The sequence below is a fragment of the Trichosurus vulpecula genome, chromosome 1 (genome assembly GCF_011100635.1).
Source record: "Trichosurus vulpecula isolate mTriVul1 chromosome 1, mTriVul1.pri, whole genome shotgun sequence".
NCBI lineage: Eukaryota > Metazoa > Chordata > Mammalia > Diprotodontia > Phalangeridae > Trichosurus > Trichosurus vulpecula.
The window spans coordinates 323,911,343-323,926,207 of record NC_050573.1 but is presented as its reverse complement, the minus strand read 5'-3'; positions in this window follow the sequence as shown (position 1 = coordinate 323,926,207).

Genomic DNA, 14,865 nt, shown 5'->3' with positions numbered 1-14,865 from the left:
AAATTTTAGAAAAGGTAGATATGATAGACCTCCGGAGAAAACTGAATGTGGATAGAAAAGAATATACCTTTTTTCTCAGTGGCATATGGTACCTTTACAAAAATTGAACATGTGTTAGAGTATAAAAACCTCACAATCAAATGCAGAAAGGCAGAAATATTAGATGCATCCTTTTCAGGTCATGATTAAATAAAATTACGTGTAATAAAGAGTCATGGAAAGACAGGCTAAAAACTAATTGGAAACTAACTAATCATAAAAAATGAGTGGGTTAAACAACAAATCATATAAACAATCAATAACTTCATCAAAGAGAATGACAATAGTGAGACAATATACCAAAACTTATGGGATGCAGCCAAAGAAGTTGTTAGGGGAAATTTTATATCTCTAGATGCTTACACGAATAAAATAGAGAAAGAGGTCATTGATGAATTGCGCATGCAACTGGAAAAGCTAGAAAAAAAGAGACTATAACCATTGCAGATATTTATAAATATGTTTTCAAAGCTCTATTGTAGCATTTAAATTTAGTTTAAATTAGTCCACCCACATTAGTTCACTTTTAGATTAGTCCACCCATATTTACTAAGAGGGTCACCCTTCTTTCTAACCATTAGCTGAATTATACCTATATTTTCCCAAATAATTTGGTTATAACATCCATCTGCAGGAAGTAGATTCAGAGCTCCCTTACAGCCACTACAGACTTCCAATGATGAGAGAGGGGGAAAAAGGAAACTGAAATAAAAAAAAAAAGGATGCATATATTCATTTTCTGTTATGCTTGGTATTTAATTTTCCTGCTGTTTTGTCAGCAACTCTTTATAAAGTGAGGAGTGTAGTGCAGTACAGATCCAAATAGAAAGGAACGGTCATACTCCTCATGCTCAAGCACCTACTTTTAAGTCCCTTCAAAGTATGGGCCTTGTTATTTGTATTTTCTATGTTTTTCCCACAAACTGACAAAGTACAATAAATATACCTTTCCTACAACTGGGACAGAAGTAAGGAGACGATTTGCATATTTATTTATGTAAATAACTCACAAATACAAACAGGAAGATCATTGGAACTTCAGTTGGAGAGCAGGGTTGTCCTGTGAGGGGCCATACTCTGGTTTCCCATTTCTGATGTCACAGGAAGACAAACTTGGGAATGGCCAGGGACTTGAATAAGGAAGATATAGTTGGGAGCTATACCCTCGATTATTACTCCAAATTTCTCCAAAATTTGTTGGCTTTATCTGCCCTTGGGGCTTTAGGGATATCTTGGAGGGGCTGGGGGTATGCTTCCTTCCAGTGATTACTCACTGATAACTATTAGTCAGCTAGACTGAATTAGCTTTTTGGAAAGGGTATTTATTAGTGTTAGTAAGATAGTAGCGTAAGATATTGTAAGTTGTGTAAGATAGTTAGATATTGTAGCCCTGAAAGTGGGCTTCTACCACTCCAAACAGAGCACAGGTGAAAATGAATTCAAGTTTAGAAGTACTTCTAGTAAAGTGGTAATTTTTGGTGCTAGAAGTCCTTTTCTCCAGGTTGCAGAGTATTCAGGAAGCTTCTCTTAGACATGGTACAACTTTGTGCATGGATTCAATGAGGCCTTTAAGCTGCTTTCCTTCAGTGTGCCTGGTTGTCCTCTTTCCTGATGCAGACAGTGCTATGAGCTGCTGTTATTCTGGGTATGCTTCTGTGATACCAGTAAAGAGTCTAAATCCTCCAGATTTCCAAAGTTTAAAAGATCAACCTTTATCATTTAGAGAGTGAGAGAGGAAAGAAGGAAGAAGATAGAAGCTCTCTACCCCCTTATCTCAATTAATTCCCTATCAAGAGCTTGGCTGGACTGTTCCATCCAAATGCCAAAAATGATTTGGGTTCCAAACTTACTTGGTAATTAATACTAAACCCACTTGGCATGATTAGGTTTCTGTTTGTTTGTTTTTCCGCTATGACTAGGCTTGGGGTGCTCCCTTTATTGGTGGAAAAAGTACCTACGGTGATGAAATCAGTGACCCTTAAAGTATTACCAAAAAATTACAGAACTGGGAAATAATCTTGAAAATATCCTAATCAAACAAACCTAGCAGAGTCCTTTATATGATGCTTTTTTTTTAGGTGCAGAAACTACAGCCCTTATAAATGAAATGCGTTGCCTTAAGTCAAACAGCTAATCAGAGCCAAGAAAAGAATCATGTTTATTGACTTCAAGTCAAGTGAACTTTAGTGTAAAAAATGTTACCTACTTCTCCCAACTCCTTCCTTTATAGATGAGATCTAAGGTGTTAAAGTGACTTTGTCAAGGACACCAAACCAGCCACTGATAGAGGCATGGCAAATAATAATAGTTCACATTTATGTATTAACTAACATTATATTTCACTTTTAGGTTTACAAAGCACTGTCCCCATAACAACCCTGTGAAGTGGTAATAAATTTAAAAAGCAGCCAAATGACTTAACCTTTATCACACAGAGAAAATTTATGAGAAAATTGAAGCCTAAAGAAGTGATCTAGCTTTATTGAGTTTCCACAGGTAGTCATTCGACTCTAAGGCTGTCATTTTTTCCACTACTATTTTATACCTTCTTGACACCCTGTTCTATTCCATTTATTTGCATTGGAATGGTAACCATATACTTCCCTCTCCAACAGCCGGAAAAAAATAGGCCTTGTAAAGGTAGACAATGAGCCCTGAACTTAGATTAGAACCCCTTTTTCTGGAAGATCTTTAAAGGATGAGATCTCCTTGATTCCAAACCGTCTTGTCGTTTGTAAAGCTCAGCGTTGCTATTGGCCGTTTTGGGACGCAGAACGTGTCATACTTTAACCTTCACTGAGTCAAGGGTTGTTAAGTTACAAGCTAAGGTGTCTACAAGGAAAAAGATAATGAAAATTGTTCAAATAAAGGCTTTCTAGACACACATATCTTTGCTATCTCTCTATCTTTCTCTTTCCCTTTGTGTCTCTTTCTCTCTGCATCTGTTTTTATTTCTGCATCTCTCTTTTTCTCTCTCTCCTGTCTGTCCCTATCTTTGTTTCTCTGTCTGCCTCTCTCTTTTTCTCTCTTCCACCACCTTACTTTTTTGTTTCTATTGCAGTAGAATTGTCCCCAAAGGTCTATATCCAAATGTTTACCAGTTGCCAGCTGTCTCTTTTCCTCTCTCAAACAAAATTGTCCATTTTCTCCCTATGTCCCTTATTGCCAAACTTGCATACTATATGAACAGTAAACAAAATATTCCACTGCCTTTGATCAGTATTCATCATCCTGCTTTATTTTCAACAAGTAGAGGTAGAGGTCACAGAAGAGTCATTCAAAGAGAAATGAGTCTCGCTTAAATGACCACTAGGAACTAAGTCACATTGTGCACACCCCATAGTAGTTTTGATATTGTAGGTGGTTTTCTCTAACTAAAATGCTACTAGACTCTCTCCAGCAAGCATCACTTAGTGTGACTCAAGGAATTTAATTCTATTTAACAAGTATATATTAACCTCCATAATAATGCAGGGCACTGTTGAGGATAGAGAACTGTAAAAGATGGCCTTTACCCTCTGGGAACTTACACTGTATTTGAAGAGACAAGACATACATACCTGGCAGATCTAAGTTGAACTTCAAGATGCATGCTGAAGTGCCAGACAAAGTCTTATGGTTAGGAGGTCCTCTAGGAGTCAGAAAAGGAAGGGATGATCTAATTACAGAAGAATTTATGGAAGAGATAGTATGAAACTGAGTTATGAATGGTAAAGAAGAGGTCTAGGGGAATATAAGACCTAAAAGAGAATGTTGCATTTTTTTCCCTAATACTCTCATTTTGTAGATTAGGAAACTGAAGCCAAAAGAGTCAACATGATTTATTCAAGAGTATTAAAGTTAGGCTAAAATAAGTTGAGCAAAATTTCAGAAGCAAAGCATTACAAAACTGAATCTGACTCAATATATCCCAAAATGTATGACAAAGCAATATGTGATGTTGTCTGGTTTATCATTTATTTATTATTATCTTCCACTTTCCTCCATCATAGTGGATAGGTGATCAAAATAACAGTTCAGAAGAGCGTCCTCCCAAAGCCTGCCTTTTATGATTATGCATGTTAATTGTATAACATGTAACTGGCCCTTGTTCAAATAAACAAGCAAGCACGCTCTACCGCCAATTGTTTTAATTAGTGTTTGAGAGCTGACTATGTGATATTTTAAATGTGATATTTTAAATTCAACCAGAAGACAGAAAAATAGATTTGAGTCTCAGAACTGACATTTAGTTACTGTGTAATAGTAGGCAAACTGTCTTACCCATATGAACCTCTATTTATTTATCTCTAAAGTAGAAATACTGACATTAATTTTGTCTCAGATTATGAATATTCTTCATCTCAAGAAAGATCATTATGGTTTAAGATAATTCTTTTTATATTCTTACAAAAGTTTTGATTTCATCCATGTAGGGAACTTCTTGCAGGGGATACCCTTTATCATTACATATTGTAACTGGCTCTGCAACCTGTTTTGGGGTCATGCCCCCATTTGGCAGTCTGGAAGAATGTGGACATTTTCTCATAATAATATATTTAAATACATAGAACAAAATGTATAAGATTGCAAAAGAAACTAATTATATTAAAATTTTAAAATGTGCTTTTTTTTTTTCTCTATCCAAGGTAATGGACCAATAGAAGCAGTACCATCCCCCAAGTTTATAAGAATCCTTGTTCTTTAGAATTTACTAGGGTACTCATAGGTTCACTGATTTGCTCAGGGTCTAAAAAGTCAGTATATGTCAGAGGCAGAACATGAACTTTGGTTTTTTGATACCCGGACAGCTCTCTATCCATTACTCTCTGAACCATCATTAACTCTTGAATTCTGATTATTAGGAAGTTATATTTTTTCCCCTGCCTTAAATTCAACCAAAATGAAGTCTCTTTGAAACTTCCACTGATTAAAATTCAGCTCTATAGGTCCAAGCAGAACAAGTCTAATTCCCCTACTTTATGACAACTCTTCAAATAATTAAAACCATCTTGGACCACTCTATTGTTTTGTAAACTAAACTTGTCTAACTCAGTTAATTGATCTTTGTATGTCTTGTTCTCCAGTCTTCTCATAGTCCTAGTCTCCCTCTCCTAGACTTGTTCCACTTTGTCATTGTCTTCTTAAAATGCAATATCTAGAACTGAACCTAATATTTAAGATGTGATCTGAGCAAAATGAGTACATCTCTTTTGTTCTAGACAGTAAACTATAAACAGGAACTAAGTTGAGTTATAATTGATTTTTAGAGATAAAGACCACATTGATTTATCAACCTAAAGGTTTGCTAAACAACAACTACATTGCTCTTAAATCAGGTTGGTAGAATGAATTTCACATTTTAGAAATGTAATTTACTTCTTTCATGATTTAATATTTCAACCATATTTCCCAAAGCAAAGGAAACATATTAGAGAAAAACAGAGGTGTGACTATGGCTAGAAGAAAACAAAATAGGGTAATAGAATTGCAACTACTTGAAATTACTTAAAAGAAAGATTAAAATAGACTTTTAAGAAGGCTATTGTACATATCAACATCCATCCAACTTCCATTTCATTTTTCCTAGCAACTTAGCAGAAAATATGTACTACTTTTCTCTCTGATTCAAAGGAAAAAAAAAAGTGTACTTATCACGTGCAAGGCAAAAAAAGGAAAACATTGAATAGCATAGGTAAAACTAGGTCAATTTTCACTAAAACCATATATGTATTCTTATCTAACTCACTAGAAATTTCAACAACTAGTATAGTTTCCATTTTTGAAACATTACCCTGATTTTACATTAGGTATGATCCAGTATATGTGGCAACAGGTGACAAAATAAATCTTGAGAGCATATTTTGACATAGTTACGTGGAGAGAGAAATCAAACAAATTTGGAGAAAGGAGGAACAAGTGGGACATTGGGGAAATAGTAAGAGGCACTGTAAGGAAGAATCTGGCACTCTGGTTTGTTATAAAATGTTTGTTACTTGGGATGTAGCAGAAGTGAGAGAAGGGAAGGTATTTTTTTAATTGGATCAAGGAATGTGATATCACAAGTTGTAAAGATAAATACAGTTTCTTTTAGGGTTTGTTTAACATACTGAACTTAAGCTCATAAAATCAAAGAGAAATATTTAGGGGGAACAAGTTGTGTGAATTTCATTAATAATTCAAACTAACCACCTCAAGGGTTGAATAAACTAGGTTAGCCCAAAACAACTACTAATTCTACATTCTACTTTGAATTATGGAGTAATTTTTCAGTTAAACTCTATTTAACTACACAAAATGCTTATTTACTGCCTACTATGTAGTTTTCATTGTGCTTTGTGCAAGTGATACAAAGATGATAAATGCCCTAGCCACTGTCCTTACAAAAGTACACACATAATGATACCACAAATTAGAAGTGAGTTTCAAGAGATTCAAGGAGGGTGGCCATCACTTCAGTTGTCAAGTTAGGGTTCATCAGAGGTCTTCTTTTGTGAACTATTATAAACATAATCTTCTGTAGAGTGAATCAGTAAACATTTATTAGGTGTTTACTATATGCCAAGTACTGTATTAAGTACTGAGATGTTCAGCAAGGAAATCTGAGAAAAAATTTCCATGATATCCTTCGGGATAAGATGAAAAGATAGTAGAGATTTGGATGAGCAGAGAACTGTTAACAGATGAAATCCAAAGAGGAGTTAATGGACTGATGTCCACATATAAAGGGGTCTTTAGTGGGATCCTTCAGGGTTCTGTTCTTGAACTAAGTTTATCTAATACTTTGAGCAATGATTTGTAATGTGGCAAAGATAGCATATTTATCAAATTTGGGTATAGCATAAAGCTTCACTTGTATAGTGAAAAAAGAACTGGAATCCAAAAGCATATTTAAAAGGATTGAATAATGCCCTGAAACAAAAAAAGGAATATAAAAATTTGTTATCCACTTGCTTTTAGAAACTGTTGAGTAAGTAAAGGATTGGATAAATGTGCCTACAAAACACTTGATGTTAAAAAACAAGACAAAGTGCAAACCTAAGGGTTAGAATGAATTGCACATTCAATATGTATCAGCAGCATAATATAGCATCTAATAAAATTAATAAAATCTTAGCCTGCATTAATAGAAATATTAGTGGTTGAGAAAGTTAACAATCCTCTGGTATTCTGTCTTCCTCAAACCACATCTGAAGGCTTTTGTCCAGTTTCTTCTAAATTTTTAGAAGAAACATTGACACATTGGAGATAATCTAAATAAGGTTAATGGTTGTATGCCTGTATGGATGTCATAGAAATGAGATGAAGGAACTGGAAATGTTTACCTTGAAGAGATTTAGGAATTTAGGAATGGGTGGAGGGAGGGAAGGAATATGTTGAGTGTTCTCAAATACTTTAAGACTTATTATATGGAATAGAAATTATATTTTCTCTTTTGGCCTTGGAGGGCAGAATAAAGACTAGTGGGTAAAGGCAGATTTCAACTCTAATAATATGATCTATCTGAAAATGGAGACAGTGATTTTCATATTATTGGAAGCCTTTAAGTGGAAGCTTAATGACCATTTGCTAGTGATGGTTTAGAGGAATTTCATGAGTTTGGATCAGATATTCTGTGAGGACTCTTCCAACTCCACTAGTATATGGATCTGAGTTGTAGTAGTTTTGACTTTAGAAAGTTCTAGGGTCTTAGAACTTTTGATGGTTTTATATTTCATAAATTCTGTCCATTGTTAAAAATCCCAGCCTACTGCATATACTGAGGATCAAAGAGGTATGAAAATTGAGTCACTCAGCCTGTTCTCTCCTATGTTCAGTCATTTTGCCTTTAATTCTCAAGATGCTGCGGCCACTTTCCACTCCTCTCTGCATGGGCTTCCTGTATATTTCCCAATAGACCCCACACTTCCCTTTATTTTATTGTGCGTGACTCCACTTAAGTAAAGTTTCCTTGAACACAGAGGCTAGGCAGCCAACTTTTCCTGTGATCCTTAGGTTCTAGTTCAGACAGACTCAAAGCATACCTATCTCTATCTCTGATTATTCCCTGACAACACTGTTTTCTACACAAATTATCAGGGGTGATAAAATTACAAATTATTCAAGGGTGGGGAACCTGTGGCCTCAAGGCCATATATGGCCTGCTAGATCCTTGGGTGAGGCCTTTTCCCTGAGTCCCAGTTTTACAGAACAAATCCTTTTATTAAGGAAATTGTTCTGTGAAGTTTGGATTCAGTCAAAGGCTCTTACTTGAAGACCAAAAGGCTCCATTTGGCCTCAAGGCCACCCGGTTCCCCACCTTTGCCCTAGTGCCTCCCTTCTTGTCAATGGGCCGTTTAACTTTGCATGGTTTCTTTCCTATGACTTTTCCTATTGTGTATCTTTAAAATATGAATTTTGAGGATCCATTTAAAAGACATTTATTAAGCATTATGTCCAAAATACTGTGATATTCAAGTAATGGGAAAAGTACAATCTTGTCTTGTCTTCATAGAAATTATAGTTTGATAGTAGGAAATTACAAATATATGGGACAACTCTAATGCGCAACATTACACAGAGCGTATATTAGAGGTTCACAAAACAAAGTGCTTCATGAAATCAAAGAGAAGGTTGTGCTTTGGTTTCACAGAATCTGTGTATGGATGAGTAAGTGAGTATGTGGGTGTGTGCTTTAATATATAGAAGCTATTTTTTCTCAGATGAGATTTCACAGAAAAACAAAAATATTTCTAAAGTAAAATCTAAGTATTGAAAACATATGTTTTCTAGGTAGATGAAGACAACAAAGTCTTTAAAGGTTGCAAGTATCTCATTTTTTTCTGAAATGTAATGCATACTTCCCTGCCTTCTTAAGCATACTGAACGTAATTAACAGTTTTCTTGATGATTCAGTGTTATCATTATGCCCTATATAACAGCATCTACTATGTATTAAACAGCAATTATTATACTATAAAATATTGATGTCTTCAGAAGTTATTGTGGTATTTAATACCCAAGACTACACTGGCCCATTATTTACTTCTTAACATCTTCTGTTTTCCTTCTTCCAGCTAGTCAGCTGACAGAAACATACTTTGAAGTTTAAACACAGGCCTTCAGATTATTGTCATATATATGATATTTGCCCATGATCTAGAAAAGATGATGGAAAAGATTTTAGGTCTCTTGGATTATTACCTTTATTCAGATATCAGAAATATGGAAGAAAGGTAATACAGACCTACAAAACCAAAATAAAGTATAAAAAGAAGCAAAGATTCCTAAAATGAATGTACGAAAGGTGAAAAGGAATAGCAAAAACCACAATTTTGTTTTGGGGTGGCCCATATCAGGACTCCTATGCTAAATGATTCTATTCTATTCAGATTATTCACACACATGCAAATATATACATACACATATACATGAATGTGTGACTGTACGTGTTTTTATATGTGTATATTTTTGAACATATATATATATATCTGCATTGTGTACATATACACACATGTGAACCCATGGATATTTATAAATGTATGTATATAAAAGGTACATGTGAGTACATGTATTGTTGTTATTCAACCATTCTGAGTAGTGCTGACTCTTCGTGAACCCATTTGGATTTTCTTGGCAAAGATACTAGAGTGGTTCGCATTTCCTTCTCTAATTCTTTTTACAGATGAGGAAACTGAGGCCCAAGGTGCATAGCTATTAAGTGTCTGAGGGAAGATTTGAACTTAGGAAAATGAGTCTTCTGCACTCTAGGCCCAATACTATCCATTGTACTACCTGGCTGCCCTGAGTACATGTATATATTGCGACAGATAAAAACTAAATAGTATATCTATGAATTACTGTATATACATATGTATGTGTGTGAATGTACATTAGAGTATGCATATCTATATATATTCATGTATGCACAATTTAAGGTTTTGATAGCTTCAAATTATACTAAGGTTTTTCGAACTTGAGAGAGAAAAGATATATATGTATATAAACATCATATACATGTATGTACATACGCATATATGTGTGTGTTCTGTGTGGTATAGATGACTCAATGTAGTCAAATTAATGTGTACTAATATTAATGTATAATGTAATATATTAATAATTATGATAAATAATGACTGATATATAGTATTTAGATTTTACAAAATATTTTAAAGACATTATATACTATATATAGATATATGTACATTTACATGCAATTTATACATTTATATTATACACATATTATATTTGCTTGTGGAGATAAGGAACATTTATACATAACTCCAAAAATCAGTGACAGAAACCCTTTGTGAAATTTAAAATCCTAGTATTTGGTTTAGGGAATGTGGTCCTCATTCCTATTACTAATTTTATAATACCTATGATACTCATAAGGTATTGTCTCTGTGTAATTTTTGTTTTGTAGTTGTATTTTAGATCATCTTCATGGTCAGAAATGAGAATTTTATGTGGGTGAATGTTATTATCCAAAGATATATGTGTGTATATATATATATATATATATATATATATATATATATATATATATATATATATATATATATATATATATGAATAAATAGCATGAATAAAAATAACTATCAAGAGAAGTACTGAAAAAATACATGGTGTCTAATAAATAATTGTGGAAGTCTCTGATGAAGATTGTCCAAATCCCTTTGCATCAGGAGGAGGGTATTGGCTCTTCATATTTCTGGACAAAGTTGTTGGGCCAATCTATCCCAAAGAGATCATAAAAATGGGAAGAGGACCCACATGTAGAAAAATATTTTTAGTCACTCTTTTTGTGGTGGCCAAGAACTGGAAAACAAGGAAAACGTCAATTGGAGAATGGCTGAACAAGTTGTGGTATATGGATGTAATGGAATACTATTGTGCTATAAGAAATGATGAGCAGGCAGACTTCGGGAAAACCTAGAAAGACTTATGTGAACTGATGCTGAGTGAAGTGAGCAGAACCAGGAGAATGTTGTACACATTAACAGCCACAGTGTTCGAGGACTGATTTTGATAGACTTAGCCCTTCTCAGCAATGCAAGGACGTGAAACTTTTCCAAAGGATTCATGATGGAAAATGCCATCCACATCCAGAGAAAGAACTACGAAGTTGGAATGCACAGTGAAGCAGACTCTTTTTTCTTTTTTTTTTTCTTTCTCATGGCTTCTCTCATTTGTTATAGCTCTTTTGTGCAATATGACTAGTGTGAAAATGTGTTTAATAGGAATGTATGTGTAGAGCCCATATTGGATTGCATGCCATCCTGGGGAAGGAGAGGGAGAAAATTTAAAAAAAAAAACTTGTGGAAGTGAATGTTGAAAGCTGAAAATAAATTAAATATTAAAAAAAATGTTGGGCCAAGTCATACTTACCTAAAACCTCTCTGAGTCAGATTTACTACATACCAAACAAGGAAATCCTTGGATTCTGAATAGCAGATGCTGTTTTCCCTCTGCTGAAAGGTAAAGCTATCTCTGGTTGCTATAGTTTTTTTTTTTTTCCCCCTGACTCTCTGAAACCAGGGATGCATGAATCAAGCTAGAAAATTGCTTGCCTGACACTTAGAGCTCCATTAAATTTTTCCTCCCCAGGCCCACAATTTTTATTCATGGAAAAACCAAAAAAGTGAAGAACAGACTGACCAATAAATGAATAGATAATGATAATGCACTCAAACTGGGGAGTAATACAAAATGAGCTTCAACATCTCCCAATTTATTCATTCGCATGATTTTAGCATTACTTTTTTTTAACTTTTATAACATTCCATTTCTTTTTTTTTTCTATTTTCATATAAACTTTGTAAGATATAATGATACCACTATGAATATTTTTTAAAATGAGTTCCTTCTCAGGTGCTCAAACTACTTAATACATATATGACCTCTATTAGTTTCAGAAATGGGCAAAAAAGGAAAATTGGATGCTCATTGAATATAATGAATAAAAACATCCTCTACCACTATAAATCAAACTTTGTATTTTATTCTGAGCTCAATTTCAATTTCATTTTCTCAAAACCTTTTATAACTAAATGGAATAAATTGCACCCTACACTTAGACAAATCATGACACAATCAACAAAATAACATGCACTTGTCTATTTTCTCCATATTCTCTCTTTGTAAAAAGACACATCAGCAGTTGGAAGGTATGTGTAGAGCTCATATTGGATTGCATGCCATCCTGGGGAGGGAGGGGGAGAAAATTCAAAAACTTACAGAAGTGAATGTTGAAAACTGAAAGTAAATAAATTAAATATAAAAACAGTTGTTGGGCCAAACCATACTTCCCTATAACTTCCCTATAAAGCAGCCCTTTCCTTATTTGTTACTATCTCTCAGTTCCAGTTCAGATACTGCCCTCAGCCACTGCTGTTTTGTGATTGATGTTACCAACTCTGAGGTAAATTCTCTATCTACCAAATTCTCAAAGTTCATAATGTTGTCACCTGGTCAGTGTGGCTGGGCAAAAGAAGAAATTGATCCTCCCACCCCCCACTTCCCATATTCCCAGGGTAATTCTCTCCCAGGATTCTTTTACCCCTGAAGTCTACCACCACACAACTGGGATATTGTTGGAATGTCTGCTGAATAAGTGTCCAGGACATTCTTGACCCTAGGGTAACCACATGAGAAATAAAGCAGTAAGACTAGATAAAATTTTAAGTGCTTTTCAACTATAAAATTCTAGTCTCCTCTATTCTACTAGCTAAAGAGAATACAGAGCATCAAACAGGGATAGATGGAAAACTTCTACAGCATTTTGCAATACTGAGTACTCAGAGGTACTGTAGATTAGTCATGTACAACTTACCACCAAGAAGGAAGCAAGTCTTCATTTGGCACTCCTCACTTAGGCAAAGAGCACAAACATAGGGCAACTAGATGGTGGGCCTGGTGTTAGGGAGACTCATCATCTTCCTGAATTCAAATCTGGTCTTAGATACTTAGTAGTTGTGTGACCCTGGCAGAGTCACTTAACCCTGTTTCCCTCAGTTTCTTCATCTGTAAAATGAGATGAAGAAAGAAATGGCAAACCACTACAGTATCTTTGCCAAGAAAACTCCACATGGGATCACAAAGAATCAGACAAGACTGAAAAAAGAATGAAAGAAAAATGGGGTCTCTCTACCACTAGGACTTGTTTATCTGTAATGTCCTGGGTTTCATGCTTTCCCTCCATGACCATGGGTTTCTTCCCTTCTATCTAACCAACTGCTTATAATCCATTCCAACCCCCTTAGTTTTCATGTGAGGAAATTATTGCTTAAGCTGTTTTGCCCCCTGCCTTTACCTTATACCCATTCTAATTTCATTTAACTCTCTCCTACCCAGACTGGATCACATAGTCAGCCATTTCAATGATTCCCTTTCTAGTACCATAGAATTCTCCCACCCTAATTTGATCTTTCCCTGGGCCACATCAGTATTCTTCTCTGTTGCTCCTAACAAATGCTTTCTGTATTTCTGGGCTGCTAAGCATTTCAAGAGAGTTATTAAAGAATGTTACTGGATCCAATATAACTATATACGCTATAACCATAACCAGCTCACGTGACTGGAAAAATCTTTTATTCATCTATTGTGAGTCCATATCATATTCCTCATGGTAGTCTAAATCTTTACTAAACTCCTAAATTATGACTATACACTGTAGCAACTCTAATGAGAACTATTTCTGTCAATTCTAGATGATTTAAAATAAGAGAATAATGAGTTTTTCCTATTCATTTCAATTTCAACATTTCGCAGCAAAGACTTCTCCAAAGGAGTGTTTAAATGGTAAATCAGTAACCACATTAGGGAGTCATTCAGTCTAAAAACATTTAGGTACTAACTATGTGCTTGGCACTATGATAAGTTTTGGGGATATAAAGAATGACCAATGACAGTCCTTACTTTAAGGGAAAGGGAAAACACGCTGCACACACACACACACACACACATGCACACACACACTACAGTGACCTGGAGATGGATGCTACTCTAGTCCTCCAACTCAGTATTGGGATTGAAGTTTTGACATAGTACTTTCAATGATGATTTTTCCACTTCACCCTTTTGTTTAAAAAAACTTCCATCTCTGGCATGTATAATACCCTCTAATCAACTTCTGGAGGGCTTAATGATATCAATTGTTGGAGAAGCAAGGAGTTTTCTCTTACTTCCACTTCCAAATCTGTCCTTCAGAATTTTTAAGAACTCTGATTAGCTGAAGAGTTAAGAGAAAAGGGCAATTGGGGAAGGAGTCTGACAACCCATGGTGAATTTTTGGACTATTTCCATACAAAAAGGAGCCTGACCTTCATGGTCTTAGTTGGATTCCTGAGGAAAATTTTCCCAACACATTGATCATAAACCATACAAAGAAGAAGAAAAAAATGACTCTCCTGAACTAAATATTTTGTTTATTTTTTGTTTGCTGTTTTGTAAGCAATCAGTGTTAAATAACTTGCCCATGCAAGCATAGCTAGTAGTTAGAGGCCAAATTTGAACTCAGGTCCTCCTGACTACAGAGCCAATGCTCTATCTACTGTGCCACCTAGATGCTTCCTGTGCTAGTTGTTAATCTCTAATCAGGTGTTCAGAACCTGGGGTTCTTGAATTTATTTTTCTTTTTAATATTGGTAACTTTTAAAATATAATTAATTTCCTCTGTAATTGTATGTATTTTATATGCTTTAAAAATGTTATCTTTAGAAGGGGTCCTTGGGATTTACTAGACTACCTAACAGGTCCACAACACAAAAAAGGTGGACACCTTCTAAAGCATATAATAGATATAACAAATACATTAACATTCACTCAGGAGTCCTTTGTTCAGTAGTTTATATATTGCATCTA